This window comes from Sciurus carolinensis, chromosome 1 (assembly GCF_902686445.1).
Source record: "Sciurus carolinensis chromosome 1, mSciCar1.2, whole genome shotgun sequence".
NCBI lineage: Eukaryota > Metazoa > Chordata > Mammalia > Rodentia > Sciuridae > Sciurus > Sciurus carolinensis.
The window spans coordinates 93376813-93386181 of NC_062213.1; the positions used below are offsets into that span (position 1 = coordinate 93376813).

The 9369-nt window shown below is 46.8% G+C and overlaps 1 non-coding gene across 1 annotated transcript; it reads right to left on the reverse strand.

Annotated features, from left to right (window-relative positions):
• Positions 1–8050: 8050 nt before the first annotated feature.
• Trnav-cac (transfer RNA valine (anticodon CAC)) lies at positions 8051–8123 on the reverse strand. The gene has a single exon. It is a non-coding gene; the product is annotated as a tRNA-Val (tRNA).
• Positions 8124–9369: the final 1246 nt, after the last annotated feature.

Genomic DNA, 9369 nt, shown 5'->3' on the forward strand with positions numbered 1-9369 from the left:
GGGAAGCTAGAAGACAAGATCTGATGCCATCTCCGTCCCAGGAAAGAAGTATATTTAGCAAGGTAGCAAGAGAGTTGAAGGTTGGACTTCAGAAGGGACTTCCCTACTAATCAAGGAACTTTGTGGAGGGAATACATGTCTTCTCTCTCAGATACAGCTGGAATCAGATAATAGATTGATCTGGGATGGAGGGATGGGCACCCACCACAGAGGAGGAAGGGTAAATGCATGATACTAAGAGAGAGAATCCCCAGCACCCTTCTTTTTTGTCTGTGGTACTGAGAATTAAACCCAGGGGTGCTCTATCCCTGAGCTACATCTCAGTCATTTTATTTTATGTTATTTTATTTTACTTTATTTTATTTTCGGTCTTGAGACAGGTTCTTGCTTAGTTGCCCAGGCTAGCCATTAACTGTGTTCTTCCTGTCTCAGCCTCCTGAGTCTCTGGGATTTCAGGCACGCACCACCTCACCAGACCAGAAGCACAATTCTTGCCCTCTCTTCTCTTCCCAGTGGTGACAGAACTCAAAAATAAATAAATAGGGGATGGGGTTGTGGCTCAGTGGTAGAGAGCTTGCTTGGCATGTGTGAGGCATTGGGTTCAATTCTCAGCACCACATAAAAATAAATAAATAAAGCTCCATCAACAACTAAAAAGTATAATAAACAAACAAAACTGAGTTGGCTGGAAGGTAGAGGATGAAGTGGGGACAAATGAGCATAAAACAATGTTATACTTACCATCCATCTCTTGGAACTGTCTGTGTCCCTATGACAGGTCCACCTAGGCAGAGGATGCTAAGGACTATGGGTCTCATGGAACAACTGATGTGTCTTTGTAGGAGTAGGAAGGACAGTGCTCCAGGGAGAGAAGTCCAGGGACCCAGGAGAGGGACAGAGGTGGTCTGATATCAGGAGAGCTGAGCCCCCAAACCAGGCCTCAGTAGAGGCAAGACCAAGCAAGGTACCCACAACTTGCCTTCCTCTAGCCTTTAAGTTAAGGGCTGCAGAGGTCTCAATCCACAGACATGCGGGTCCATTCCTTGGGGCTCCAGGCAAGGCTGAACATCATTCTTTGAAAAGTGTGGCAGAGGGAAGCAGCTCTCATGATGATCAGAAGGCAGAGAGAAAGATTCCACTCACCAGATACAAATGTATACTCCAAAGCCACGCCCCCAATCACCCACCTCCTCCAGCTACACCCTACCAGCCTTCAGTTACCACTCAATAATAATTCGCTGATTGGGTTAAGGCTCTCATTACCCAATCGCATGTCCTCTAAACCTTCTTGCATTGTCTCACACATGAGCTTTTGAGGAACACCTCACATCCAAACCATAACAACCACCAATCCACAGCAAAGGTCTGCCACCTTTCAGTCGGAGTTTCCTATGCATGACCCTCAGGACAATACTGCCTGCCCCTGGGAAGGATAGGGTTCCTCCCATCCCTGCCAGGTTGATAGGAGGAATACTGGCACCCCATCAACCCCTTATTTCTCCTCAGGAGTCAGGAGACCTGAACACCTGAGTCATCTACCATTCCGAGTCACTAGTGAATGACCAGTAGGGTGGCACCATCCACTCTGGAGAGGGTAGAGGAGGTGACATTGAATACATATCAAATCAAGAATCCAGGTGGATGGGCAGGGATGGATTTCGACCAAGGATATTTGGCGAGTCACAGTTCAGTCAGGTCGGAGGATTCCTGGTGAGCCCAGGTACACAGGAACGGAGATCAAGTTCTCACCTCCATCTGATGCCTGGCAGAAGCGAAATCCTTCAAAGGCACCACAAGGCTAAGAGTTTTGATGCTCTTGCTATTTTTTGAAATCCACCCTCCCCTTTTTCTCCACTGATGTTCTTGCTATTAAATGGGGGCCCAGGCGGGGTACAGTGGTGCATGCCTATAATCCCAGCAGCTCAGGAAGCTGAGACAGGATTGTGAATTCAAAGTCAGCCTCAGCAAAAGTGAGGCACTAAGCAACTCAATGAGACCCTGTCTCTAAATAAAATACAAAACAGGGCTGGGGATGTGGCTCAGTGGTCGAGTGCCCCTGAGTTCAATCCCCAGTACACCACCCCCCACCAAAAAAAAAAAAAAAAAAAAAAAAGGCAGTCCACGCAAGTGAAGTGGCATATATCTGTAATCCCAGCTACTCAGGAGGCTGAAGCAGGAGAATCACAAGTTCTAGGCCAGCCTGGGCAACTTAATGAGCTCCTGTCTCAAAACAAAAAATAAGAAGGGCTGGGGATATGGCTCCATAGTAAAGCACTCGCCTAGCATGCATGCAGCCCAGGTTCAATCCCCAATACCACACACACACACACAAAAAAAAAAAAAAAAAAAAAAGAAAGAAAGAAAGAAAGAAAGAAAGGAGGACCAAAGGGCCAAGAGGCAAGTTTCACAGGGATGGAGGAGGCTGAGGAGGTGTAGACCACTGGGCCTTTTTCTCCGGCTCCCCCTAACTCTGAGATGTTTGCCCCTCGAAGTCAGAAGATCCAGCCCCTGCCCAGGAGCTTTGCAAACTGAGTATGGGTTCTAACCCCAGCTTCCACATGCCTCTCTCCACCCTGGGGGACAGAGGGCATCTACTCAGTTTGGTCTCCCCAACTCAGTGGAAAAGGAGCAGGAGAGGGAGGGAAGTACTAACTGGACAAAGAAGGGGACGGAAGTCCTAGGACCAAAGGGTGCGCAAGCTAATCCAGGGGCATGTGGCACTCCTTCCCGACTCTCCCCACCCTCTCTACCCTCAGCCACTCTTCAAGCACAAAGTGGTTCTCAAGGTAACAGAGGGACAACAACTAAGGATGCAGGTGTCAGAGAAGTCTTGGGGAGCGGGGAGGCAGGCAGAGTAGATGAAGAGGAGAGAGCACAGAGGCAGGGAGCCTGGCGTGGGAGCCTGGCTTCACACAGCAATGGAACGTTGAGGACGCCCAGGACTCTGACCCACCCAGGGCTCTGACTCACCCTACCCCGTCGATCTGTGAGGGTCTGGCCCCAGCCCCCCACACTTGTAAACAACGAGACTCTATTTGGTCATTTCTGGAGATGAAGTTGGGGGAGTCCCTTCCTGAAGGAGCAGAGGGCACACTCAGGATTCCCCTCTCCCCTCAGGCAGTGTCAGTCTGTGTCCTTGCACAGAATTGGATGGGAGGAGGGAGGGGGGCAAAGAGGGGAGGTGGGGATGGAGGAGGCTGAGAAGACTGGGTGGCAGCCTGGAAAAAAATCTGAGGCTCAAAGAGAGGTCTGCAAGAAAATGAGACAAAAAAGGATAGAGGTTGACAGCTGGGTCAAGACAGGAAGCGGAGCTGGAGAAGGGGCCTGGCCAGCCTCCACTTCCACCAATGGCAGTCTGAGTAGACATGGCCTGCTGCTGAAGCAGGAGGGATGGAGGGGGGATTGTGGAAAGACAAGGTGTGAAGGGACAGAGTGGCCTCTGTTGAAAGCAGAAGTTTCTAAAGGAGAGACCTCAGTGCAGGAAGGCCAAGGGCTGAAATGAGATAATGGATGCCAAGTGCTTTGTAAGCGATGGAACACTGTGTGGATTATTGTCGTCGTTATCTAATTGTGATATCATTTGAAAAGATGCTGCAGAAGTGCATTCGGAGACATGAGGAGATGGCCGTGATGAATGCAGAGTGAAAAGAGTGGCTACAAATATTATAAGTGATGCCATTTTTTTACATTGACAAGTACAAACTCAGGAAAGTGTCCGCAGGTATGAAGATATATCTAGGTGATGGAATTGTGAATCATTTATCTCTTCTTTTTGCTTACCTGTATTTTCTATTTGTTTTTTAAACAATGTACATTATTTATATAGTGAAAAACAGGAAGTTTTTTTTTTTCTCTGTGGTCCTGGGATTGAGCCATGGTAGGCAAGCACGGTGCCACTGATCTACAGCCCCAGCTCAACAAGGCTTCTTTTTAAAAGAACAAGCTCCTGCCCAAAGGGTAGAAGGGAGTGACTCAGGAGGTGGGGACAGTCCACCCGGGCTTCCAGCTCTGTTCTCTACCTGATTGTGTACCACAAGGCTCTCTTACATTCTCCAAGGACATTTTTTCCTCGGTGTTTTTAGTCATGGGACAATATCCATTTTCTTAAATTTAGGAGTAGCAGTATGTTTTTGTTACCCCGTGGTGTTTTACAGCTAGAGAGACCTAAAACAGGCAGAAGTAGAGAAAAGCAAACACTTTTCAGAGATTCCCAGCAATTCTGGGCTCACCCCAGGGGAGGCTGACAGCACATCTGGGGTCAACAAAACATGAGGGAGGGTTCTTCCCAATCTATAGGATCAGCTTCCACCTAGAATGGCTCCAAGAGCTGGGAGTCAGGATTCCCATGCACTACTTCATTTATTTCCTTTTATTATTATTATTATTATTATTATTATTATTATTATTATTATTTTGTACTGGGGATTAAACCCAGGAGTACTTAATCACTGGGGAGCCACATCCCCAGACCTTTTTTGTATTTTATTTAGGGACAGGGTCTCACTGAGTTGCTTAAGGCCTCACTAAATTGCTGAGGCTGGCTTTGAACTTGAGATCCTCCTGCCTCAGCCTCCTGAGCCATGGATTACAGGCATGCACTACAACATCAGGCTATTATTTGTTTGTTTGTGTGTTTGTTTATAGTTTTTGTAGTTCTAGGGATTGAATCCCAGGCCTTGCGCATGATAGGCAAGCATTCTACCTTGTTTTGTTTTGGGTTTTTGTTTGTTTGTTTTTCTGAGCTAGATTGCTCAGGCTGGCCTTGAATTTCTGATCCTCCTGCATCACCCTCCCAAGTAACTAGGATTACAAGCTTGTGCCATTGTACCCAGTTCTTCAGTCCCTGTCCTTTTCTCTAAATTGCACCTTCCCTGGCCCCAGATCCTGGCATTTAATTCTCCCACTTCCAGCTGCAACCTGCCCTTCCAGCATCACAAGATGCCCCAGACTCATATGAATCTCATGTTTCAATCCATCTGGCTCCTCCCTGGCTGCCAACTTGTATGGTGCTGCTCATCACCAGGCCTGGGACTTGCATTGTTTGAGACTTGCCTCTACATCTATTCCCATCCCTGAGACCCTCCCACTCCTTGGTCTCTGAGACTCTTCCACCATCTACCTGCTTGCATGCTTACTTGCTTTCTTTTGTACTAGGGATTGAACCCAGTAGCCACAGATTTTAATTTTTTTTTTTTTTTTTTTTTTGAGACAGGGTCTTACTAAGTTTTAGGGATGACCTCAAACTTGCAATCCTCCTGCCTCGGCCTCCCAAGTTGCCAAGTTGGCATGTGCCATCTCACTTGGCCCATCACACACTTTCTGATCTCTGCACCAACCACAGGGTGTTTAGTACCTACTGCCATACACAGTCATGGTTTTACTATTGGAACTCTCCTGGGGAAACAAGAAACCACACCAGGTATTTCAACAGAGAGTACTGAATATAAGGGACTGACTACTGGTATGAGGGGGCTGAAAAGCAAGAATGGAATATTAAGCAACACAGAGATGGCTTCAGAAAGAAGCTATTATCCATAGGCTAGATCAAGTGGATACGGGTGGAATTGTCAGAATTTAGAAACTCAGGAAAGGGGCCCTTATAGAAGTAGAAGTCAGATCTTGGAGAGTCCATCCCACAGGTGCTTGGGACAACACTGGAAGGAAGCAAACAGGAATAAGCAAACCCTCCCCTGACTCCTTATAGCACCTGTTATTGGTAGAACCTAATAGAGATCCAAATGCCAAAGGATTCTGGGAAATGTGGCTTCCAGCAAAGAACAGACAGGAGCATTGAGAGCTGAGAGACAATAGATAAATAATCAGCATCCATAGGAGTTATTACTTATTGTTATCATACCCAAAATATATTGAGTGCCTAACACATGTCAGTACTTGGCATATATTTAATTGACTGGTTGACTGATTTTTCCATTATTGGGGATTGGATCCAGGGGTACTCTCCACTGAGTTAAAGCCCCAGTCCTTTTTATTTTTATTTGAGACAGGGTCTCATTAAGTTGCTGAGATTGTTCTCAAACTTGAGATCCTCCTGCCTCAGCCTCCCAACACTCAGGGATTACAGGTGTGTGACACCACACCTGGTGACATACCCTTTGATACACAAAACAGTCAGGTTAACTTCATACTGTTGCTGACACTTAACTGATGAGAAAGCTTGGCCAAAATTCTCACAACTAATAAATGGCAGAGCAGGGTTTTAAAGTCAGGTCTGTCCACACTTTTTTCTACTATATCACACTGAGATGGAAATTTAGGAATATATAGAAAGAACTGCGTTTCTAAAAGGATAAAATGTCCTGGTTGGAATGTGGAATGGGCAGCTTATAGACAATTCATGAGCCAGACAATGGAGCCCTAGGGACTAAAACGTATGAGTGCACTAAAAAGCCCATAAATTACTTTGTGACTTTCCTGTTCCCTATGTTTTCTGGAATGTTGCAAAGCAGAAACAAAACCTCAACAGAGAGAGACCAATTATACCTCATGAAGCTAGGGACAAACATTTGATTGATCATGACCCTCTTAGGATCACCCAATTGATTACCCAGTTGCCAAAGACATTGATAAAGTCAATGAGCCAGATCAGACCCCCTAATGGGGACATGGACACACACACACACACACACACACACACACACACACACACATATACTTTTTTTTTTTTTTACAATATGGGACATTGAACTCAGGAGCGTTCTACCTCTGAGCTACATCCCCAGATATTTTAGGGGTCTCCTCTGCCTCTGGAGAGACCTCTTCAAAGCCCCTACTTGACAATACTGCCTATGGGGTACCCCAGACTGGGCCAAGAGGGCTCTGGAGATGGGTGGGCACAAGTTCTTATGGGTAGGGATGGCATCTGTCTGGCTCTGCACTGAAAAATCTTTAGCACAAGTGATAGGCTGAATGCCTGCTTGTAGTAGGTCTTTTGGTGGATGAAGAAGTCATAAAGATGAGCAAGAGTCAGCCATGCCCTGAGGAGCATGCTGTCCACTCAGACAGAAGGTGTGTAGACAAAGAACTGCAGCACACAGTGGGGAGCCCCCACAGACCTGGGTAAGAACTAAGTGCTACCAGGTACACTGACCCATGCCTGTAATCCCAGGAATGGGGAGGCTGAGGCAGGGGGATCACAAGTTTGAAGTCAGCCTCAACAACTTAGTGAAGCCCTAAGCATCTTTGTGAGACCCTGTCTCAAAATGAAAAATCAAAAGAACCTCAGAATGTAGCTCAGCAGTAAAGCACCCTGGTTCAATCTCCAGTACCACCAAAACCAAAACCAAAACAAAACAAACACAAAAAACAAGCATTGTAAATGCACCATAAATGAATATGAGGGTGACGGAACTAGAGGTCAACACTTCCCTGCTGAAAATCCCTCCATGGTTCCCCAGGGCCAATGAGCTAAGGACAAAGCTCTCAGGCAAGTCAACCTCCCGGGCTTCCTCTCTATGCTCCTGCACTGTTCCCCTGAAGTCCTGAGGTCTTTGTCACTCTTGGCCTCCACCTTTGTCACTTTGCTCCTGCACCCCATGATGTCCTCACCTCTCCTTTCTCATTTATCTTGAGATACAGTCCTTACGAGGAGGAGTCACCAGTTCCTCCTTTAAGTCAACTCTCTCAACTGCCACCTCATCTCTGAAGCCTGTCCTGACTTCTCTCCCTGCTACAATCTCATCCCAGTCAGAATGTGCCCCCCACCACCTGTATGCCCCATGCTTCTAGTTCAGTTGTCATCCTGAAATATCTGGATTTTTTTTTTTTTTTTTTTTTTTTTTTTTTTTTTTTTTTTTGGTACCAAGGATTGAACCCAGGGGTGCTTAACCACAGAGTCACATCCCTGGTCCTTTATTTGTATTTTATTTAGAGACAGGATATCACTGAGATGCTTAGGGCCTTGCTCAGTTGCTGAGGCTGGCTTTGATTACAGGCATGTGCCATGGACCCAGCTGGATTTGCTGACCTATGTATCTCCCCTGACCACCTGTCTCATTTACCTTTGTATCCCTTTTTTTTTTTTTTTTTTTTGTGGTGGTGCTGGGGATTGAACCCAGGGCCTTGTGCATGTGAGGCAAGCACTCTACCAACTGAGCTACATCCCCAACCTTTGTATCCCTTGAAAGGATTGCACACTCCAGCACATTATAGATTTTTAATCGGTACTAGATAAATTAATGGTAACAAACCAAATGGGGGCAGAAAGTGCAGAAAGAAAAAAAGAATATTGCCTTTACAACAAAACCTGAACTGTATCTTAGTTAAACATGCTTGCTAGTTTGTGCAATGTTATTTGTAACTTGCTTCTCTAGTCCTCAGCTTCTCTAATTTGTCAACAGAAAGTCCACCACGCACCTCGCAGACCAGTGCCTGACCTGAGGCATCTGCAGGGCTTTCTGCCTCTTCCTTGAGGTGGCCCAGTGATGTTCAGACCACATGTGAAGAGATTAACCCCCCGGGGCTGCACCAGGAAGCCCGCAGTCTGACTGCCATGCCTCCTTCTCATCCTGTCCTCTGGACCATGCTAGAGGACAGAGGTGGGAACACTGACATCTCTCCATTCCCCCAACCATCTAGTTCCAGCCCTCTGTATCTGTGAGATCCTGAAATCCCATTAACGCCTCCCTGTCCTGGCCCGCAAATCTCTGTCCCTTTGATACCCTAGTGTTGTGTGTCCCTCAGAAGATCTGGAGCTTCCCTGGGTTCTCTGGGGTCATTTGAGACAACCAGCATCTTCTGCGTTTCTCCACTGGTCTCCCTTCCCCATCACCTCCAAGCAGTTCTAGAACTGAGGCTCAGGTCATAAAGAACCTCTCTGCCAGTCTCTCTAGACTCCTGGGGAGCCCCAGATCTCTTTGTAATCCCTCGCTGCCCATTCCAGGCCCTTCCAGATTCAGGGCCATCTGTCCCACACTGAGGCCTGAAGCAAGGGCTTCAGCTGCTGAGATTCTCCTACATACCAAACCCCCCAGTGGCTGGCATCCACTTACAGTGCAATCTCACAACTACTCTCTAGAGAAGTCATCTATCTCCCTGAGGGTCAGACCTCAGTTGTCTATCTTACAGAAGGGCAACTAAGGATCAAGTAACCTATCCAGTGTTGTGTTTTAGAGCTCATGTGTTGAAGACTTTGTCCCCAGTGCAGCAGTGTCCAGTGGTAGGGCTTTGGGAAGTGATTGGATTGTGAAGACTGTATCATCAGTGGATTAATCTATTTGATGGGTTAATAATTTGAGTGGACTCATGGCAAGGGATGAAAACTACAGATAGGTGGGACATGGCTAGAAGGAGTAGGTCACTGGGGGTGTGCCCTTGGGAACTACATCTTGTGTGTGTGTCTCTCTCCTATCT